The following is a 23,773-nucleotide window of genomic DNA, read 5'->3' as shown; positions in this document are numbered from 1 at the left end:
AATGTGTTAATTCATCTCTCAGAGATACATGATTCTTCTCATGAATCAGTTTGGTATCACAGTTTTTGGGGAATCTGAGAAAGGATATTTTGGATCTCATTGAAGCCTATGGTGACAAAAGAAATATCTTCACATAAAAACTAGAAAGAAGTTTTCAGAGAGAGTTCTTTGTGATGTGTGAATTCACCTCAAAGAGTTCCACCTTTCTTTTCATGGAGCAGTTTGCTAAGACTGTTTTCGTGGAATCTGCCAAGGGATATTTGGGAGCATATTGAGACGTACAATGAAAAGGAAAATATCCTCATATAAAAAGTAGAAAGAAGGTTTCTGAGAAACTGCTTTGTGACTTTTGAATTCATCTCACAGAGTAACACGATTCTTTCCATTGAGAATTTTGATAACACTGTTTTCATGGAATTTGCAATATTGCATTTTGGAGCACATTGAAGCCTATGGTGACAAAGAAAATATCCTCATATAAAACCAAAAATATGCTTTCTGAGAAACTCGTTTGTGATGTGTGAATTCATCTAACAGAATTACACTGTTCTTTTCATTGAGCAGTTTTCCACCACTGTTTTTTGGAATCTGCAATGGGATATTTTGGAGCATGTTGAAGCTTATGGTGACAAAGGAAATATCCTAAGAAAAAAAACTAGAAAGAAGCTTTCTGAGAAACCACTTTGTGCTGTGTTAATTCATCTCACAGAGTCACATGATTCTTTTCATGGATCAGATTGGTAGAATTGTTTTTGGGGAATCTGAGAAGGGATATTTTGTATCTTACTGAAGACTAAGGTGACAAAAGAAAAATCCACAGATAAAAACCAGAAAGAACCTTTCTGAGAAAGTTTTTTGTGAAATGTCACTTCATCTCAGAGAATTACACTGTTCTTTTCATTGATCAGTTTGATTACACAGTTTTCATGGAATCTGCAAAGGGATATTTGGGAGCTCATTGAGACCTATAGTGAAAAAGGAAACATTCTCAGATAAATACTAGAAAAATGCGTTCTGAGAAACTGCTTTGTGATGTCTGAATTCAACTCAGAGAGTTACACCATTCTTTTCATTGAAAAGTTTACTAACACTTTTTTCGTTTAACCTTCAATGGGATATTTGGGAGGGCATTGAGGAATATGGTGAAAAAGGAAATATCCTCCAATATCAAATAGAAGAAAGCTTTTTGAGAAACAGCTTTGTATTCACAGAGTACCAGAACTGTTTTCATGGAGCAGTTTGGTAGCACTGTTTTTGGGGAATCTGAGAGGAATATTTTGAATGGCATTGAAGCCTATCCTAACAAAGGAAATAAACTCAGATAAAAACAGGGAAGAAGCTTTCTGAGAAAGTTCCCTGTGATGTGTGAATTTATATCACAGAGTTACGCCTTTCTTTTCACGGAGCAGTTTTCTAACACTGTTTTCCTGAAATCTGCAAAGGTACATTTGGTAGTGCAATCAGTCCTATCGTGAAATAGGAAATATCCTCAGATAAATACGAGAAAGAAGTTTTCATATGAACTGATTTCTAATGTGTTAATTCGTCTCTCAGAGTTACATGATTCTTTTCATGGATCATTTTGCTAGCACTGTTTTTATGGAATCTGTGAAGGGATATTTTGGATCACATTGAAAGCTGTGGTGACAAATGAAATATCCGCGGATAAAAACTAGAAAGAAGCTTTCTGAGAAAGTTCTTTGTGATGTGTGAATTCATCTAACAGAGTTACACCAATCTTTTCATAGAGCAGTTTTATAACAATGTTTTCATGGAATCTGCAAAGGGATGATTGGGAGGACATTGAGGGCTATGGTGAAAAATTTCATATCCTCAGATAAAAACTAGAAAGAAGGTTTCTAAGACACTGCTTTTTGATATGGGAATTCATCTCACAGAGTTAAATGGAGCAGTTTTCTAACACTGGTTTTGTGGAATGTGCAAAGGGATATTTGAGAACACATTGAGGACAATCTTGAAAAACAAATTATCCTCAGATAAAAACTATAAAGAAGCTATCTCAGAAACTGCTATGTGATGTGTGAATGCATCACACAGAGTTGCACCATTCTTTTCATTGAGCAGTTTGATAACACTGCTATCATGGAAACTTCAAAGGGATATATGGGAGCTCATTGGGGCCTATAGTGGAAAAGGAAATATCCTCTAACAAAAAAGAGAAAGAAGAATTCTGAGAAAGTGCTTTGCAATGTGTGAATTCCTCTCACAGACTTACACTGTCATTTTCATTGAGCAGTTTGCTAACACTGTTTTCTTGGAATTTGCAATAGAATATTTGGGAGCACATTGAAGTCTATTGTGACAAAGGAAATATCCTCAGATAAAAAAACAAAAAGGATCATTCTGTGAAACTGTTTTGTGATGTGTCAAATCATCTCATAGAGTTACACCGTTCTTTTCATTGAGAAGTTTGCTAACACTTTGTTCCTGGATTCTACTAAGAGATATTTTGAAGCTCATTGAGGAATATGGTGAAAAAGGTAATATCCTCAGATAAAAACCAGAAAGAAGCTTACTGAGAAACCGCTTTGTTATATATGAATTCATCTTTCAGTGTTACACAATTGTTGTCATGGAACAGTTTGGTATCACTGTTTTTGGGGACTCTGAAAAGGAATATTTTCGATCACATTGAAGCCTATGGTGACAAAGGAAATATCCTCAAATGAAACTAGAAAAATCTTTCTGAGAAACTTCTTTATTATGTATGTACTCATCTCTTAGAGTAACACCTGCCTTTTCTTGGATCAGTTTGCTAACTCTGTTTTCATGGAACAAACAAAGGGATATTTGGGAGCGAGGTGAGGCCTATGTTGAAAAAGGAAATATCCTCAGAGAAAAACTAGAAAGAGGCTTTCCGAGAAACTGCTTTGTGATGTGTGAATTCATCCCACAGAGTTACAACACTCTTTTCGTGGAGCAGTTTGGTAGCACTGTTTTTAGGGAATGTGAGAAGGCATATTTTGAATTGCATTGAAGCCTATTGTGACAACAGAAATATCCTCAGATAAAAACTAGAAAGAAGCTTTCTGAGAAACTTCTTTGTGATGTGTGAATTAATCTCACAGAGTTACACATTTCCTTTTTTGGAACCGTTTTGCTCACATTGTTTTCAAGGAATCTGTAGAGGGATATTTGGTAGCACATTGATGCCTATGGTAAAAGAGGAAATATCCTCAGATAAAAATCAAAAATAAGCTTTCTGTGAAATTGTTTTGTGAGGTGTGAAATCATCTCACTGTGTTACCCCATTCTTTTCATTGAGAAGTTTGCTAACACATTTTTCGGGGAATCTGCAATGGGATATCCCAGAGACCTTTGAGGAATATGGAGAAAAAGTAAATATCCTCAGATAAAATCCAGAAAGAAGCAGTCTGAGAAACATCTTTCTGTTGTGTGAATTCATCGTACAGAGTTACACCATTCTTTTCATGCAGCAGTTTGGTAGCACTGTTTATGGGGATCTGAGAAGGGATTTTTGAATCACATTGAAGCTAATGCATGACATATGGAAATGTAATCAGATAAAAACTAGCAAGAAGCTTTCTGAGAAACGTCTTTGTGGTGTGTGTTTTCATCTCTCAGAGTAACACGTTTCTTTTCATGGAGCAGTTTGCTTACACCGTTTTTGTTGGATCTACAAAGTGATAATTGGGAACAAATTGAGACCTGTGGTGAAAAGGAAAATATCCGCAGCTAAAAACTAGAAGGAAGCTTTCTGAGAAACTGCTTTGTGATGTGTGAATTCATCTCACAGAGTTGCACCACTCCTTTTGTGGAGCAGTTTGCTAACAATGCTTTTGTGGAATCTGCAGTAAGATTTTTCAGAGTGTATTGAAGCCTCGGATGACAAACAAAATATCCTCAGACAAAAACCAAAAAGAAGCTTCTGTGAAACTGTTTAGTGATGTGTGAATTCACCTCACAGAGTACACTTTATTTTGATGACAAAGTTTGGTAGTACTGATTAGGGGAATCTGAGAAGGGATATTTTAGATGGCGTTGAAGCCTATGGTGACAAAGGAAATATCCTCAGAAAAAATCTACAAATAATCCTTCTGAGAAACTGCTTAGTGATGTGTGAATTCAACCCACAGTGTTACACAGTTATTTTCATTGGGCTGTTTGCTAACACTGTTTCCTTGGAACCTGCAATTTGATATGTGGAGCACATTGAAGCTTAGGGTGAAAAAGGAAATATCCTCTTATAAAAACAAGATAGAAGCTTTCTGAGAAACCACTTTGCAATGTGTTAATTCATCTCAGAGAGTTACATGATTCTTTTCATGGATCCGTTTTGTAGCACTGTTTTTGGGGAATCTGAGAAGGGTTATTTTCTATCATAATGTGAAGCCTATGGGGACAAAGGAAATATCCTCAGATAAAAACTAGAAAGAAGCTTTCTGAGTTATTTCTTTTGATTTGTGAATTCATCTCACTGAGTTACACTTTTCCTTTCATGGAGCAGTTTACCAACATGGTATTCATGGAATCTGCAAAGGGATAATTCGGAGCCCACTGAGGCTTATTCTAAACAAGGAAATATCGTCAGGTAAAAACTATAAAGAAGTATTCTGAGAAACTTCTTTATTATGTGTGAATTCATCTTGCAGAATTATACCATTGTTTTCATTGAGCAGTTGGATAACACTGTTCTCATGGAATCTGCAATAGGGTATTTTGGAGCGCATTGAAGCCTATGGTTGCAAAGGATATATCCTCACATAAAAAACAAAAAGAAGCTTTCTGCAAAACTACTTTGTGATGTGTGAAATCATCTTATAGTGTTACACTGTTCTTTTCATTGAGAAGTTTTCTAACACTTTTTTCCTGGAAACTGAATAGGATATTCAGAAGTGCATTGAGGAATATGGTGAAAAAGCAAATATCATCAGAGAAAAACTAGAAAGAAGCTTTCTGAGAAACAGCTTTGTTGTGTGTGAATTCATCTCACAGAGTTACACCTTTTTTTTATGGAGCAGTTTGTTGACACTGTTTGTGGGGAATCTGCAAAGGAAAGATTTTTATCGCATTGAAACCTCTGGTGAAAAAGGAAATATCCTCAGATAAAAATTAGAAAGAAGCTTTCTGAGAAACATCATTGTAATGTGTGTATTCATCTCACAGAGTTACACGATCATTTTCTTGGAGCAGTTTGATAACACTGTTTTAATGGAATCAACAATAGGATATTTGGGATTACATTGAAGCCTATGGTGACAAAGGAAATATCCTCAGACAAAAACTAGAAAGAAGCTTTCTTAGAAACTGCCTTATGATTTGTGAATTCATCTCACAGTGTTACAATTGTTTTATTGGAAACGTTCGTTAGCACTGTTTTTGGGGAATCTCAGAAGTGTTAATTTACATCGAATTGAAGCTTATGGTGACAAAGGAAATATCCTCAGATAAAAACAAGAAAGAAGATTTCTGAAAAAGTTCTTTTTGATGTGTGAGTTCATCTCACAGAATTACACCTTTCTTTTAATGGAACACGTTGGTAACACTGTTTTCATGGAATCTGCAAAGGAATATTTTTGAGCGCTTTGAGTCTTATGGTGAATAAGGAAATATCTTCAGATAAAAACTAGAAATATCGTTTCTGAAAAACTTCCTTGTGATTTGTGAATTCATCTCACAGAGTTACATGATTCTTTTCATGGAGCAGTTTGGAAGCACTGCTTCTAGGAAATCTGACAAGGGATACTTTGGATCACATTGAAGCCTATGGTGACAAAGGAATTATCCTCAGACAAAAACCAAAAGGAAGCTTTCTGTGAAACTGATTTGTGATACATGGATTCATCTCACAAAGTTACAGCGTTGTTTTCTTTGAGAAGTTTGCTAACACTTTTTTTGTGGAATCTGCAGGGGAATATTCAGGAGCGCATAGAGGAATATGGTGAGAAAGAAGATATCCTCAGAAAAAAACTAGTAGGAAGCTTACTGAGAAAGAGCTTTGTGATGTGTGAATTCATTTCAAAGGATTACACCCTTCTTTTCATGGAACAGCATGGTAGCACTGTTTTTTGGTAATCTGCAATAGGATATTTGGGAGTGCATGGAAGCCTACGGTGACTAAGGAAATATCCTCAGATAAAACCAAAAGAAGCTTTCTGAGAAACTGCTTTGTGATGTGTGAATTCACCTCACAAATTTACATTTTTATTTTCATGGAGCAGCTTGTTAACACTATTTTTGTGGAATCTGTACAGGGATATTCATGAGTGCATTGAGGCCGACGGCAAAAAAGGAAATATCCTCAGGCAAAAACTAGAAGGAAACTTTCTGAGAAACTACTTTGTGATTTGTGAATTCATCTCACTGAGTTACACCTTTCCATTCATCGAGCAGTTGGGTAACACTGTTTTTGTGGAATCTGCAGAGGGATATTCGGGAGTGCCTATGGTCCAATGGTGAAAAAGGCAGTATCTTCAGGCAAAAACAGGAGAGAAGCTTTCTGAGAAACTCTTTTGTGATGTGTGCATTCATCTAATAGAGTTAAATTATTCTGTTGAGGGAAAACTTCGGCATCACTGTTTTTGTGGTGTCTGAGAAGGGATATTAGGGAGCACAAGAAGCCTATGGTGGAAAAGGAAATATCCTCAAATAAAAAATTGAACGAAGCTTTCTGAGGAAGTTGTTTGTGATGTGTGAATTTACCTCTCAGTGATACACCTTACTTGTCATCGAGCAGTTTGCTCCCACCATTTTCGAGGAATCTGCAAATGAATATATGGGAGTGCATTGAGGTCTATAGTCAATAAAGAAATATCCTCCCCAATAAATACTAGAAAGAATCTTTCTGAGAAACTGGTTTGTGTTGTGTGAATTAATCTCACAGAGTTACATTGCTCTTTTCATTCAGGATTTTGCTAACACTGTTTTTGTGCAATCTGCAATAGCATATTTTGGAGCACATTAAAGCGTATGGTGACAAAGGAATTATCCTCAGATAAAAACTAGAAAGAAGTTTCTTGACAAACAGTTTTGTGATGTGTGAATTAATCTCACAGAGTTACACCATTCCTTTCATGGAGCAGTTTGATAGCACTGTTTTTGGGGAATCTGAGAAGTGATATTTTGGACCGCATTGAAGCCTATGGTGACAAAGGAAATATCCTCAGGTAAAAACTAGAAATAATCTTTCTGAGAAAGTGGTTTGTAATGTGTGAATTCAACTCACAGAGTTACACCTCCCTTTTCATGGAGCAGTTGGCAAACTCTGTTTTCGTGGAATCTGCAAAGGGACATTTTGAGTGCTTTTAGGCCAATGGTGAAAAACAAAATATCATCAGATAAAAACTAGAAATAATCTTTCTGAGAAACTTCTTTGTGATGTGTAAATTCATCACACAGAGTTACACCTTTCTTTTCATTGCACTGCTTGCTAACTCTGTTTTCTTGAAATCCACAAAGGGGTATTTTGGGATGCTTTGAAGCTTATGGTGAAAAAGGAAGTATCCTCATATTAAAACTAGAAAGAAGTTTTCTGAGAAACTGCTTTGTGAAGTGTTAATTCACCTCACACAGTTATACGATTCTTTTCATGGAGCACTTTGGTAGAACCGTTTTTGGGGAATCTGAGAAGGGATATTTTGGATCGCATTGAAGCCTACAGTGACAAAGGAAATATCCTCAGATCAAAACTAGAAAGAAGCTTTCTGAGAAAGTTCTTTATGATGTGTGAATTCATCTTACAGTGTTACACCTTTCCTTTCTTGGAGCAGTTTGCTAACACTGTTTTCATGGAATCTGCAATTGGATATTCTGGAGCCCTTTGATACCTATAATGAAAAATGAACTTTCCTCAGATAAAAATTAGAAAGAAGCCATCTGAAAAACTGCCTTGTGATGCGTTATCTCGTCTTTCAGAGTTTCACCATTCTTTTCATTGAACAGTTTGATAACACTTTTCGTACAATCTGCAACAGGATATTTCAGAGTACATTGAAGCCTATGGTGACAATGGAAATATTCACAGATAAAAGTCCGAAAAGAAGCTTTCTGTTAAAATACTATCTGATGTGGGAATTCATCTCACATCGTTACACCATTCTTTTCATGGAAAAGTTTGCTAACACTTTTTTCATTTAATCTGCTATGGGATATTGGGGAGCACATTGATTAAAATGGTGAAAAAGGAAATATCCTCAGATTAAAACTAGAAAGAAGTTTTCTGAGAAACATCTTCATGATATGTGAATTCATCTCACAGAGTTACAACATTTTTTTTTTCATGAAATAGGTTTTTAGCACTGTTTTGGGGGAATCGGAGAAGGAATCTTTTGGGTCACATCAAAGCCTATGGAGACAAAGGAAAAACCCTAATTAAAAACTAGAAAGAATATTTCTGCGAAACTACTTCATCATGTGTGAATTCATATCACAGAGTTACAATGTTGTTTCCATTGAACAATTTGATAACACTGTTTTCTTGGAATCTGCAATAGGATATTTCAGAGTGCATTGAAGCCTATGGTGACAAAGGAAATATCCTCAGACAAAAACCAAAAAGAAGCTTTCTGAGAAACTACTTTGTGATTTGTGAACTCATCTCACAGAGTTGCACATTTCTTTTAATGTAGCAGTTTGTTAGCACTGTTTTTTTTTTTTTTTTTGGAATCTGCAAAGGGATATTTGTGGGCATTTTGAGGCCTATGCTGAAAAAGAAAATATTCTCACATAAAATCTAGAAGAAGCTTTCTCAGAAACTGCTTTCTGATGTGTAAATTATCTCACAGAGTTATATTGTTCTTTTGACTGATCAGTTTGCTAACACTGTTTTCTTGGAATCTGCAATGGGATATTTAGGAGTGCATTGAAACCTATGGTGATAAAAGAAATATCCTAATATAAAAACTAGAAAGAAGCTCTCTGAGAAACTGTTTTGTGATGTTTTAATTCATCTCACAGAGATACACGATCCTTTTCATGGATCAGTTTGGTAGCACTATATTTAATCAGACGGGATATTTTGGATCGCATTGAAGCCTTTGGTGACTAACGAAATATACTCAGATAAAAACTAGAAAGAAGCTTTCTGAGAAAGTTCTTTGTTATGTGTGAGTTCATCTCACTGAGTTACACTTTTCTTTTCATAGAGCAGTTTGCTAAAACTGCTTTCCTCCTATTTGCAAAGGGATATTTGGGAGAGTCTGTAGGCCTACAGTGACAAAAGAAACATCCTCCGACAAAAACTAGAAAGAAGCTTTATGAGAAACTCCTTTGTGATTCATGAATTCATCTCACAGAGCTACACCTTTCTTTTTATTGAGCAGTTTGGTAGCACTGTATTTGGGGAATCTGCAAATGGATATTCGGGAGTTCATAGAGGCTGATGGTGAAAACGGAAATATCTGCAGATAAAAACTGGAGAGAAGGTTTTTGAAAAACTATTTTGTGATGTGTTTATTCACCTCAGAGAGATAAACCATTTTGTTGATTGAGCAGTTTGGCATCACTGTTTTTGTGGTGTCTGAGAAGGGATATTTGGGAACACATTGAGGCTGATAATGGAAAAGTAAATATGCTGCACAGATGAAAGCTAGAAAGGAGTTTTCTGAGAAATTTATTTGTGATGGGTGAATTCGTCTCCCAAAGGTAACTACTTTTTTCATGGAGCAGTATGTTAACCCTAATTCTGAGGAATCTACAAAGGGATATTCAGTCACAGAGAAGCCTGTGGTGAAAAAGGTAATACCCTCAGATAAAAACTAGAAAGAAGCTTTCTGAGAGACCGTTTTGAGTTTGGTGGGTTCATCTCACAGAATTGAATCTTTCTTTTCATTGAGCAGTTTGGTAACACTGGTTTTGTTGAATCTGTAATGGGATATTTTCGAGCACATAGAGGCCTAAGGTGAAAAAAGAAAATTCTCCAGGTGAAAACTGGAGAGAAGGTTTCAGAAAAAATCCTCTGTGATTTGGGCATTCATCTCAAAGAGCTAAACGTTTCTGTTGAGGGAGCACTTTGGCATCACTGTTTTTATGGTATATGAGAAGGGATATTTGGCAGCACATTGAAGCCTATGGTTTAAAAGAAAATATCTGCATATAAAAACTAGAAAGAAACTTTCTGATAAACTGCTTTTTGATGTGTTACATGATTCTTTTATTGAAGCAGTTTCATAACACTGTTTTTGGGGAATCCGATAAGGGATATTTTGGATTGAAATGAAGAGTATGGTGAAAAAGGAAATATCCACAAATAAAATATTGAAAGAAGGTTTCTGAGAACGTTCTTTGTGACGGGTGAATTCATTTCACAGGATGGCACCTCTTTTTTCATTGAGCAGTTTGTTAACACTGCTTTTGTGGAATCTGCAAAGGATTTGGGAGTGCATTGAGGACTATAGTGAGAAAGGACATATCCCCAGATAAAAACTAGAAAGAAATTTTCTGAGAACCTGCTTTGTGATGTGAGAATTCATCTCACAGAGATACAATGTAGTTTTCACTGGGAAGTCTGATAACACTGGTTTCATGGAATCCATAATAGGATACTTGGGAGTGCATTAAAGCCTATGGTTCTATTGTGAGAAAGGAAGTATACTCAGATAAAAACCAAAAAGAAGCTTTCTGAGAAACTGCTTTGTGATGTGTGAATTCATCTCACAGAATTACACAGCTCTTTTCATTGAGCAGTATGCTAACACTGTTTTCGTGGAATCTGCAATAGGATATTTGGGAGTGCATTTTAGCCTATTGTGAAAAAGGAAATATCCTCAAATAATAACTAGAAAGCAGCTTTGTGAGAAACTGCATAGTGATGTGTGAATTCACCTCACAGAGTTACACTGTGCTTTTTATTGAGTAGTAGGTTAACAGTGTTTTCTTGGAATCTGCAATGGCATATTTTGCAGTACATTGAAGCTTAACGTGAGAAAGGACATATCCTCAGATAAAAACTAGAAAGAAGCTTTCTGAGAAACTGCTTTGTAATTTGTGAATTCATCTCACAGAGTTGCACGATTCCTTTCATGGAGTAGTTTGGTAGCACTGTTTTTGGGGACTGTCAGAAGTGATATATCACATCACATTGAAGCCTATGGTGACCAAGGAAATATCTTTAGAAAAAAATCTAGAAAGAAGCCTTCTGAGAAACTGCTTTGTGATTTTTGAGTTCATGTCGCAGAGTTACATGATTCTTTTCATGGAACAGATTGATTGCATTGTTTTAATGGAATCTGCATAGTTGAAAATGGAAATATCCTCATATTTAAACTAGAAAGAAGTGGATGGTAGAAAAAGAAATATCCTCAGACAAAAACTAGAAAGAAGCTTTCCAAGAAATTTCTTTGTGATGGGTGTATTCATCACACAGAGTTACACCTTTTTTTTTCTTTGAGAAATGTGGTAGCACTGTTTTTATGAAATCTACAAAGGGATACTCAGGAGCTACTAGAGGCCTACAGTGAAAAAGGAAATGATTTCATATAAAAACTGGAGAGAAGCTTTGCAACAAACGGTTTTTTGATAGGTCTATTTATCTCATAGAGTTTAACCTTTCTGTTGACTGAGCAGTTTGGCATCACAGTTTTTGTGGTATCTGAGAAGAGATATTTGGGAATGCATTGAAGCCCAAGGTGAAAAAGGAAATATGCTCAGATTTAAGATAGAAAGAAGCTTTCTGAGAAACTGCTTTGTGGTGGGTGAATTCATCTTACAGAGTTACACCTTTCTTTTCATTGAGCAGTTTGGTAACACTGTTTTTTTGGAATCTGCAAAAGGATATTCGGGAGCGCATAGAGTCCAATGGTGAAAAGGAAATATCTTCAGGTTAAAATTGAAGAGAAACTTTCTGAGAAACTCCTTTGTGATGTGTGCATTCATCACATAGAGCTGAATGTGTCTGTTGAGAGAGCACTTTGAGATCACAGTTTTTGTGGTGTCTTTGAAGGGATACTTGTGAGTACATTGAAATCTATGGTGGAAAAGGAAATATCTTAAGATAAAAATTGGAAAGAAGCTTCCTGAGAAACTACTTTGTAATGCGTGAATTTTTCTCACAGATGTAAACCATTCCTTTCATTGCACAGTTTGGTAGCACTGTTTTTGTGGAATCTGCAGTGGGATATTTGGGAGCACATAGAGGCTTAAGATGAAAAATAAAATTCTTCAGGTAAAAACTGAAGAGAAGCTTTCAGAGAAACTCCTTTGTTGTGTGTACATTCGTCTCATAGAGCTAAACGTTTCTGTTGAGGGAGCATTTTGGCATCACTGTCATTGTGGTGTCAGAGAAGGGATATTTGGGAGCGCATTGAAGCCTATGCTGGAAAAGGAAATATCCTCAGATAAAAAAAACACAGAAGCTTTCTGAGAAACTGCTTTTTGATGCATCAATTTATCCCACAGAGTTATCTCATTATTTTCATGGAGAAGTTTGTTAGCACTGTTTTGTGGAATCTGCAGATGGATATTTTGGAGTGCCTAGGGGTGTGAGGTGAAAAAATAAAATTCTTCAGGTTACAACTGGAGAGAAGCTTTTGGAGAAACTCCCTTGTGATGTGCACATTCATCTCATAGAGATTTACATTTCTGTTGAGGGAACACTTTGGCATCACCGTTTTTGTGTTGTCTGAGAAGGAATATTTGGGGGCACATTGAAGCCTCTGGTGTAAAAGGAAATAACCTCAGATAAAAATCGAAAAGAATAATTCTGAGAAACTACTTTGTGATGTGTGAATTCATCTCACAGAGTTAAACTGTTCTTTTCATTGTGCAGTTTGCTAACACTGTTTTCTTGGAATCTGCAAAGGGATATTATGGAGTGCATTGAAGCTGATGGTGACAAAGGAAATATACTATATAAAAACTGGAAAGAAGCTTTCTGAGAACCTGATTTGTGGTGTGTTAATTCGTCTCACAGTGTTACTGGATTCTCTTCATGGATCAGTTTGGTAGCACTGTTTTTGTGGTGTCTCAGAAGGGTTATTTATGAGTGCATGGAAGCTGATGGTGGAAAAGGAAATATCCTGAGATACAAACTACAAAAAAGCTTTCTGAGAAATTTCTTTATGATGGTTGAATTCATCACACCGAGTTACACCATTTTTTTCTTTCAACAGTTTACTAGCACTGTTTTTAAGGAATCTGCAAAGGGATATTCCAGAGTTCCTAGAGGTCTATAAGATAAAAACTGGAGAGAAGATTTTCAAGAAATGGTTCTGTGATGTGTGTATTCATCTCATGGAGCTTAACATTTTGTTGATTGAGCAGTTCAGCATCACTGTTTTGTGGTATCTGAGAGGAGTTATTTATGAGCACATCGTGACCCATAGTGAAAGAGGAAATATTTTCAGATGTAAACTAGAAAGAAGCTTTTTGAGAAACTGTTTTGTGATGGGTATATTCATCTCACAGAGTTACACTTTTCTTTTCATTGAGCAGTTCAGTAATACTGTTTATGTGGAATCTGCAAAAGATATTCAGGAGTGCCCAGAGTCCGGTGGTGAGAAAGGAAATATTTTCAGGATAAAAAGTGGAGAGAAACTTTCTGAGAATCTCCTTTGTGATGTGTGCCTTCATCTCATAGAGCTAAACGTTTCTGTTGAGGCAGCTCTTTGGTATCACTGTTTTTGTGCTGTCTGAGAAGGGTATTTAGGAGTACATTGAAGGCTAGGGTGGAAAAGGAAATAACCTCAGAAAAAAATTAGAAAGAAACTCCCTGAGAACCTGATTGGTGATGTGTTAACTCATCTCACAGGGTTGCATGATTCTTTTCATGGAGCAGTTGGTAGCACCATTTTGGGGGAATCTGAGAAGGGATAATTTGGATCAAATAGAAGCCTATGGTGACAAAGGCTTCTATCCTCAGATAAAAACAAAAAAGAAGTTTTCTTAGAAACTGCTTTTTGATGTGTGAATTCACCTCACACAGTTACACTGTTCTATTAATTGAGGAGTTTGCTAAAACTGTGTTCTTGGAATCTGCAATGGGATACTTCTGAGTACATTGAAGCTTAGGTTGAAAAAGCAAATATCCTCAGACAAAAACTAGTAAGAAATTTTCTAACAAACTGCTTTGTGATTTGTGAATTTATCTCACAGAATAACAAGACTGTTTTCATGGAGCATTTGGTAGCACGGTTTTTGGGAATCTGAGAAGAGATATTTGTGAGAATTTTGAGGCCTATAGTGAAAAGGAAATATCCTTAGATAAAAACTAGAAAGAAACTTTCTGAGAAACTACTTTGTGATGTGTGAATTCATCCCACAGAGTTACACTATTATTTTCATTGAGCAGTTTGATAACACTGTTTTCTTTGGAATCTCCAGTAGGATATTTGGGAACACATTGGCGTCTATTGTGTAAAAGGAAATATCTTCATATCAAAACCAAAAAGAAGCTTTTTGTGAAATTGCTTTGTGATATTTCAATTCATCTCACAGAGTCACAAAGTTCCTTTAATTGAGAAGTTTGCTAACACTTTTTTTCATGGAAAATGCAATGCAATATTCTGAAGCTCATTGAGAAATATGGTAAAAAAGGAAATATCCTCATATAATAACTAGAAAGAAACTTTCTGAGAAACTGTTTTGTTATGTGTCAATTCATCTCACAGAGTTACAACATTCTTTTAATGGAGCAGTTTTGTAGCACTGTTTTTCGGGAGTCTGAGAAGGGATCTTTTGGATATCGTTGAAGCCTAAGGTGACAAAGGAAATATCCTCAGATAAGAGCTAGAAAGAAGCTTTCTGAGAAACTGCTTTGTGTTGTGTGAATTCAATTCACAGAGTTACACAACTCTTTTCATGGAGCAGTTTGCTAACAGTGTTTCATGGCATCTGCAAAGGGATATTTCGGAGTGCATTGAGATCTACAGTGAAAAAGGAAATATCCTCATAGAAAAACTAGACAGAAACATTCTGAGAAACTGCTATGTGATGTGTGAGTTCATCTCACAGAATTACACCTTTCCTTTCATGGAGCAGTTTGCTAACACTGTTTTCGTGGAATCTGCAAAAGCATATTTGGCAGCACATAGAAGCCAATGATAGAAAAGGAAATACCCTGAGATAAAACTAGAAAGTAGCTTTCTGAGAAATTTCTATATGATGGTTGAATTCATCACACGGAGTTAACAGTTTTATTTCTTTGAGCAGCTTGGTAGCACTGTCTTTATGGGATCTGCAAAGGTATATTCGGGAGCTCCTAGAGGCTTAGGGTTAAAAAGTAAATATCTTCAGGTAAAAACTGGAAAGAAGCTTTTCCAGAAACGATTTTGTGATGTGTGTATTCATATCATAGAGTTTATCCTTATTTTGATGAAGCAATTCAGCATCACTATTTTTCTGGTAACTGAGAGGAGTTATTTGGGAGTGCGTTGAAGCCTGTGGTGACAATGGAAATATTTTCAAATGACAACCAAGAAAAAGCTTTTTGTGAAAATGCTTTGTGATGTGTGAATTCATATCACAGAGTTTTACCATTCTTTTCATTGAGAAGTTTAGTAACAATTTTTAAGTTTAATCTGCAATGTGATATTTGGGAGCACATTGAGGAATATGGTGAAAAAGGAAATATCCTAAGACAAAATCTAAAATGATGTTTTCTGAGAAACATCTTTGTGATTTGTGAATTCATCTCCCAGAGTTACACTTTTTTTTTTTTTTTTTTATGGATCAGTTTGGTAGCACTGCTTTTGGGGAATCTGAGAGGGGATATTTTGGATCCCATTGAAACCTATGGTGACAAAGAAAATATCCTCAGATAAAAACTAGAAAGTTCTGAGAAACTGCTTTGTAATGTGTGAATTCGTCTTACAGAGGTACACCGTTCTTTTAATTGATCAGTTTGCTAACACTGTTTTCATGGAATCTGCAAAAGTATACATTGGAGGGCATTGAGACCTAAGGTAAAAAAGAAAATACTCTCAGATAAAAAGTAGAAAGAATATTTCTGAGAAACTGCTTTGTGATTTGTGAATTCATTTCACAGTATTACACTGTAGATTTCCTTGAGCCGTTTACTAACACTGTTTTCTTGGAACATGCAATGGGATATTTAGCAGCACACTGAAGCTTATGGTGACATAGGAAATATCCTCATATAAAAACTAGAAAGATTATTTCTGAGAAATCACTTTGTGTTGTGCTAATTCAACTCAAAGAGCTACACAGTCCTTTTCATGGATCAGTTTGGTTTCAGAGTTTTGGGGGAATCTGAGAAGGGATAGTTTGAGTAGCATAGAAGCCTATGGTGACTAAGGAAAGATCCTCAGATAAAAACTAGAAACAAGCTTTCTGAGAAAGTTCTTTGTGATGTGTGAATTCGTCTCACAAAGTTACAGCTTTCTGTTCTTGGAGCAGTTTGTTAACACTGTTTTCATATAATCTGCAATGGCATATTCTGGAGTGCATTGAGGACTATAGTGAAAAAGTGAATATTCTCAAGTAAAAATTAGAAAGAAGCTTTCTGAGAGACAGCTTTGTGATGTGTGAATTCACCTTACAGAGTTACAATGTTCTTTTCTTTGAGCAGTTTGGTAATACTGATTTCGTGGTATCTGCAATAGGATATTTTAGAGAGCATTGAAGTGTATGGTGACAAAGGAAATACGCTCAGATAAAAACCAAAGGAAGCTTCCTGAGAAACTGCTTTGTGATGTGTGAATTCATCTCACTGAGTAACACCATTCTTTTCATTGAGAAGTTTGCTAACACTTTTTTCGTTTAATCTGAAATTGGATATTCTGGAGTGCATTGAGGATTATGGTGAAAAAGTAAATATCATCGAATGAAAACTAGAAAGAAGCTTTCTTAGAAACTGCTTTGTGACGTGTAAATTTATCTCACAGAGGTACATCATTCTTTTCATTCAGCTGATTGATAACACTCTTTTCATGGAATCTGCAAGAGGCTATTTGGGAGCACATTGAAGCCTAGGGTAGCAAAGGAAATATCCTCAGATAAAAACCAAAAGGAAGATTTCTTAGAAACTGCTTGTGATGTGTGAATTCATCTCACAGAGTTACAGTGTTCTTTTCATGGAGCGGTTTGCTAACACTGTTTTCTTGGAATCTGCAATGGGATGTTTCAGAGTGCATTGAAGCTTGTGGAGACAAAGAAAATATCCTTAAGCAAAAACTAGAAAGAATCATTCTGAGAAACTGCTTTGTGATTTATGAATTTATCTCACACAGTTACACGGTGCTTTTCATCGATCAGTTTGGTAGCACTGTTTTTGGGTAATCTGAGAAGTGACATTTAGAATCACATTGAAGCCTATAGTGACCAGAAAATATCCTAGGATAAAAACTAGAAAGAGGCTTTCTAAGAAAATTCTTTGTGTTGTGTCAATTAATCTCACAGAGTTACACCTTTCTGTCATGGAGTAGATTACTATATCTGTTTAGGTGGAATCCACAAAGGGATATTTGGGAGTGCACTGAGGCCTATAGTAAAAAATGAAATACCCTTAGATAAAAACTAGAAAGAAGCTTTCAGGGAAAATGCTTTGTGATGTGTGAATTCATCTCACAGAGTTACACAGATCTTTTCATTGAGCAGTTTGCTAACACTGTTTCCTTGGAATCTGCAATGGGATGTATCGGAGCACATTGTAGCTTATGTTGACAAAGGAAATATCCTCATATAAAAACTGGAAGGAAGGTATCTGAGAAACCCCTTTGTGATTTGTTAATTCATCTCACAGAGTTACATGATTCTTTTTGTGTATCAGTTTGGTAGCACTGTTTTTGTGCTGTCTTAGAAGGGATATTTTGGAGCACATGAAGCTGTTGGTGGATAAGGAAATATCCTGAGATAAAAGCTAGATAGAAGCTTTCTGAGAAATTTCTTTCTGATGGGTGATTTCACCACACTGAGTTAATCCTTTGTTTTCTTTGAGCACATTGGTAGCACTGTTTTTGTGGAATCTGCAAAGTGATATTCGGGAGGCCCTAGAGCCTTATGGTAAAAAGGTAATAACTTCAGATAAAAACTGGAGAGAAGCTTTTTGAGATACGGTTTTGTGATGTTTGTATTAATCTCATGGAGTTTAATCTTTTTGTTGATAGAGCAGTCTGGCATCACTGTTTTTGCGGTATCTGAGAAGAGATACTTGGGAGCACCATGAAGATTATGGTGAAAAAGGAAGTGTCCTTAGATTTAAACTAGAAAGAAGCTTTTGAGAAACTGCTTTTTGATTTATGAATTCATCTCACAGAGTTACACCTTTATTTTCATTGAGCAGTTTGGTAACACTGCTTTGGGGAATCTGCAAAGGGATACTTGGGAGCACATAGAGTCCAATGGCATTGAAGGAAATAACTTCAAGTAAAAACTGGAGAGAAGCTTTTTGAGAAACCCCTTTGTGATGTGGGTATTCATCTCATAGAGCTAAAAGTTTCTGTTGAGGGAGCACTTTGGCATCACTGATTTTGTGGTGCCTGAGAAGGGATACTTTGGAGTGCATTGAAGCCTATGGTTGTAAATTAATAGGCTCATATAACAACTAGAAAGAAGCTTTCTGAGAATCTCTTTGCAATGTGTTAATTCATTTCATATAGTTACGTGATTCTTTTCATGGAACAGTTTGGTAGCAATGTTTTTGGGGAATCTAAGAAGGAATATTTCGGATTTCATTCAAGCCTATGGTGACAAAGAAAATACACTCTGATAAAAACTAGAAAGAAGCTTTCTGAGAAAGTTCTTTGTAATGTGTGAGTTCATCTCACAGAGTTACACCTTCCAGTTCATGGAGTAGTTTACAATCACTCTATTCCTGGAATCTGCAAAGGGATATTTGGGAACGCATAGAGTCTAGAGTGAAAAAGGATATATCCTCAGATAAAAACTAGAAAGAAGCTTCCTGAAAAACTGCTTTGTGATGTGTGAATTCATCTCACAGAGTTACACCATTCCTATCACTGAGCAGTTTGCTAACACTGTTTTCTTGGAATATGCAATGGGATAGTTCAGAGATCATTGAAGCTTAGGGTGACAAAGGAAATATCCTCAGAAAAAAACTAGAAAGAAGATTTCTGAGAAATTGCTTTGTGATTTCAGAATTTGTGTCACAGAGTTACATGATCCCATTCAAGGAGCAGTCTGGTAGCACTACTTGTGGGGAATCTGAGAAGGCATAATTTCTATCACATTGAAGCCTATTGAGACAAAGGAAATATCCTCAGATAAAAAGTAGAAATCAGCTTTCCAAGAAGATTCTTTTTCATGCATGTGTTCATCTCACAGAGTAACACCATTCTTTTCATGGAGCAGTTTGCTAACACTGTTTTCGTGGAATCTGCAAAGGGATATTTGTGTGTGCTTTGAGGCTTATAGTAAAAAAGAAAATATCCTCAGATTAAAATGAGAAAGAAGATTTCTGAGAAACTGTTTTTAACGTGTGAATTCATCTCACAGAGTTACATTGTTATTATCTTTGAGCAGTTTGATAACACTGTTTTCTTGGAATCTGCGATAGGATATTTGGGAGTGTATTGATATTTACTGTGATAAAGGAAATATCCTCAGATAAAAACCAAAAATAATCTTTCAGTGAAACTGCTTTGTAATGTTTCAATTCACCTCACAGTGTTACACCATTGCTTTCATTGAGAAGTTTGTTAACACATTTTTCCTGGAATCTGCAATGGGATATTCCAGAGCTCGTGGAGGAATCTGGTGAAAACGGAAATATTCTCAGTTAAAACTAGAAAGAAGCTTTCTGAGAAACCGATTTGTTATGTGTCAATTCAGCTCGCAGAATTATACCATTATTTCCATGGAGCAGTTTGGTAGCACTGTTTTGGTGGAGTCTGAAAAGGTATATTTTGGGTCACATTGAAACCTATGGTGACAAACAAAATGTCCTCAGATAAAACTAGAAAGAAGCTTTCTGAGAGACTTCTTGTGATGCATGTATTCGTCTCACAGTGTAACACTTTTCATGGAGCAGTTTGCTAACACTCTATTCGTGGAATCTGCAAAGGGATATTTGGGAGCACTTTGAGGCCTATAGTGAAAAAGGAAATATCCGCAGATAAAAACTAGAAATAAGATTTCTGAGAAAGTTCTTCCTGATGCATGAATTCATCTCACAGTTACACTTTTGCTTTCATGGAACCGTTTGCTCACATTGTTTTCATGGAATCTGCAAAGGGATATTTGGGAGCACTTTGACACCTATGGAGAAAGAGGTGATATCCTCAGAGAAAAATCAAAAACAACCTTTCTGTTACCTGCTTTGTGAGGTATGAATTCATATCACCGAGTTACCCTGTTCTTTTCATTGAGAAGTTTGCTAACACTTTTTTCGTGAAATCTGCAATGGGATATCCTGGAGAGCATTGAGGAATATGGAAAAAAAGGAAATATCCTCAGAAAAAATCTAGAAAGAAGCGGTCTGAGAAACAGCTTTGTGGTGTGTGAATTTATCTAACAGAGATACACCATTCTTTTCATGGAGCAGTTTGGTAGCATTGTTTTTGGGGATCTGAGAAGGGATATTTTGGATCACATTGAAGCCTATGCGTGACACATGGAAATATAATCAGATAAAAACTAGAAGAATCTTTCTGCGAAACTTCTTTGTTATGTGTGTATTCACCTCTCAGAATAACATCTTTCTTTTCGTGGAGCAGTTTGCTAACACTGTTTTTGTGGAATCTACAAAGTGATATTTGGAAGCGAGTTGAGACTTATGGTGAATAGGAAAATATCCTCAGATAAAAACTAGAAAGAAGAGTTCTGAGAAACTCCTTTGTGATGTGTGGATTCATCACACATAGTTACACCTCTCTTTTCATGGAGTAGTTTACTGACACTCTTTTCGTGGAATCTGCAAAAGGATATTTCCTAGTGCATTGAAGCCTTTGGTGACAAACGAAATATCCTCAGACAAAAACCAAAAAGAAGTTTTCTGTGAAACTGCTTAGTGAAGTGTGAATTCATCTCACAGAGTTGCACTCAGTTTTGATGGAATAGTTTGGTTCCACTGCTTTTGGGGAATCTGAAAAGTGATATTTTTAATTGCATTGAAGCCTATGGTGACAAAGGAAATATCCTCAGACAACAACTAGAAAGAAGCTTTCTGAGAAACTGCTTAGTGATGTGTAAATTCATCTCACAGGGTTACACTGTTGTTTTCATTAAGCAGTTTGCTAACATTGTTCTCTTGGAATCTGCATTCTGATATGTTGGAGCACATTGAAGCTTAGGGTGACAAAGGAAATATCCTGAGATAAAAAGTAAAAATCAGCTTTCTGAGAAGCTTCTATGTGTGATGTATGTATTCATCTCACAGAGTAACACCTTTGTTTTCATTGAGCAGTTTTCTAACACTGTTTTTGTGGAATCTGCAAAGGCATATTTGTGAGTGCTTTGAAGCTTATAGTAAAAAGAGAAATATCCTCAGATAAAAACGAGAAAGAAAATATTTGAGAAGCTGCTTTGAAATGTGTGAATTTATCTCACAGAGTTACACTATTATTTTCATTGAGAAGTTTGATAGCACTGTTTTCTTGGAATCTGCAATAGGATATTTGGGAGTGCATTGAAGCCCATGGTTGCAGAGGATGTATCCTCAAATAAAAAAGCAAATAGAAGCTTTCTGTGAAACTGCTTTGTGATATGTGAAATCATCTCACAGTGTTACACTGTTTTTTTTTTTCATTGAGAAATTTGCTAAGACTTTTTTTGTGAAAGCGGCATTAGGATATTTGGTAGAGCATTAAGAATATGGTGAAAAAGGAAATATGCTCAGATTAAAACTAAAAAGAAGCTTTCTGAGAAACAGCTTTGAGATGTGTGAATTCATTTCAGAGAGTTACACCATTCTTTTCATGGAGCAGTTTGGTAGCACTTTTTTTGGGGTATCTGAGAAGGGATATTTTGGATCACATTTAAGCATATGGTGACAAAGGAAATATCCTCAGATAAAAGCTATAAAGAAGCTTTCTGAAAAACTGCTTTGTGATATGTATATTCAGCTCACAGAATAACACCTTTCATTTCATGGAGCAGTTTGCTAACACTTTTCCTTTTTCATGGAACCTACAAAGGGATATATGGGAGTGAGCTGAGGCCTATGATGACAAAGAAAATATCCTCACAGAAAAACTAGAAAGTAGCTTTCTGAGAAATGTCTTTGTGATATGTGAATTCATCTCACAGACTTACACCTTTCTTTTCTAGGAGCAGTTCTCTAACACTATATTCGTGGAACCAGCAAAGGGATATTTGGGAGCGCATTGAAGCCTAAGGTGAAAAAGGAAATATCCTCAGATAAAAACCAAAAAGAAGGTTTCTGAGAGGCTGCTTTGGGATGTGTGAATTCATCTAACAGTATTACAGTGTTCTTTTCATGAAGCAGTTTACCAACACTGTTTTCGTGGAATGTGCAATGAGATATTTTGGAATGCATTGAAACTTAGGATGACAAAGGAAATATTCTCAGGTAAAAACCAGAAAGAAACTTTATGAGAATCTACTTTGTGATTTGTGAGTTCATCTCACGGAGTTAAACTACTCTTTTCATGGAGCAATGTAGTAGCACTGCTTCTGGGGAATCTGAGAAGGGATATTTTGGATCGCATTTAAGCCTATGCAAATATCCTCAGACAAAAACCAAAAAGAGGCTTTCTGAGAAACTGCTTTGTGGTTTGTGAATTCATCTCACTGGATTACACAATTCTTTTCATGGAACATTTTGGTAGTCCTGTTTTGGGGGAATCTGAGAGGGGATATTTTGGATCGCATTGAAGACTGTGGCAATGAATGAAGTGAAATCACATATAAACCAGAAAGAAGCTTTCTGAGATACTTATTTGTGATAGGTGTATTCACCTCAGAGTGTAACACCTTTCTTCTCATGGAGAAATTTGGTAAATCTGTTTTTGTGGAATCTACAAAGTGATGGTTGGGAGTGAGTTGCAACCTATGGTGAAAAAGAAAATATCCTGAGATAAAATTGAAAAGTTGCTTTCTGAGAAACTGGTTTGTGATGTGTGAATTCTTCTCACAGAGTTACACCACTCTTTTCTTTGAGCAATTTGCAAACACTGTTTTCATGGAATCTGCAACATGATATTTTGGAGTGCATTGAAGTTTAAGGTTAGAAATGAAATATCCTCAGACTAAAACCAAAAAGAAGCTTTCTGTGAAACTCCTTTGTGATGTGAGAATTCATCTCACATTGTTAGACTTTTCTTTTCACGGCACAGTTTGGTAGCACTGTGTTTGGGGATTGTGAGAAGAAATATCTTGTACTCAAATGAAGTCCATGGTGACAAAGGAAATATCCTAAGGCAAAACTAGAAAGAAGCTTTATGAGAAACTTGTTTGTGATGTGTGAATTCATCTCAGAGAGTAAAACCTTTCTTTTCATGCAACAGTTTGCTAACACTGTTTTCATGAAATCTGCAACAGGATATTTTGTAGGGCATTGAAGCCTTTGGTGACAAAAGAAATATCCTCAGATAAAAGTCAAAAAGAAACTTTCTGAGAAACTGTTTCATGATTTCTGAATTCATCTCACAGAGTAACAATGTTCTTTTCATTGATCAGTTTGTAAACACTGTTTTCTAGGAATCTGTAGTGGAATATTTCACAGCGCATGGAAACTTATGGTGACAAAGGAAATATCCTCACATAAAAAGTAGAAAGAATGTTTCTGAGAAACGGCTTTTTGATTCGTGAATTTATCTCACAGAGTTACACAATTATTTTCATGGAGCAGTTTGTTAGCTTTGTTTTTGGGGAATCTGATAACAGATATTTTAGATCACATTGAAGCCTATGGAGAAAA

Source organism: Piliocolobus tephrosceles, chromosome 19 (genome assembly GCF_002776525.5).
Source record: "Piliocolobus tephrosceles isolate RC106 chromosome 19, ASM277652v3, whole genome shotgun sequence".
Lineage (NCBI taxonomy): Eukaryota > Metazoa > Chordata > Mammalia > Primates > Cercopithecidae > Piliocolobus > Piliocolobus tephrosceles.
This window is presented reverse-complemented; position numbering follows the sequence as displayed.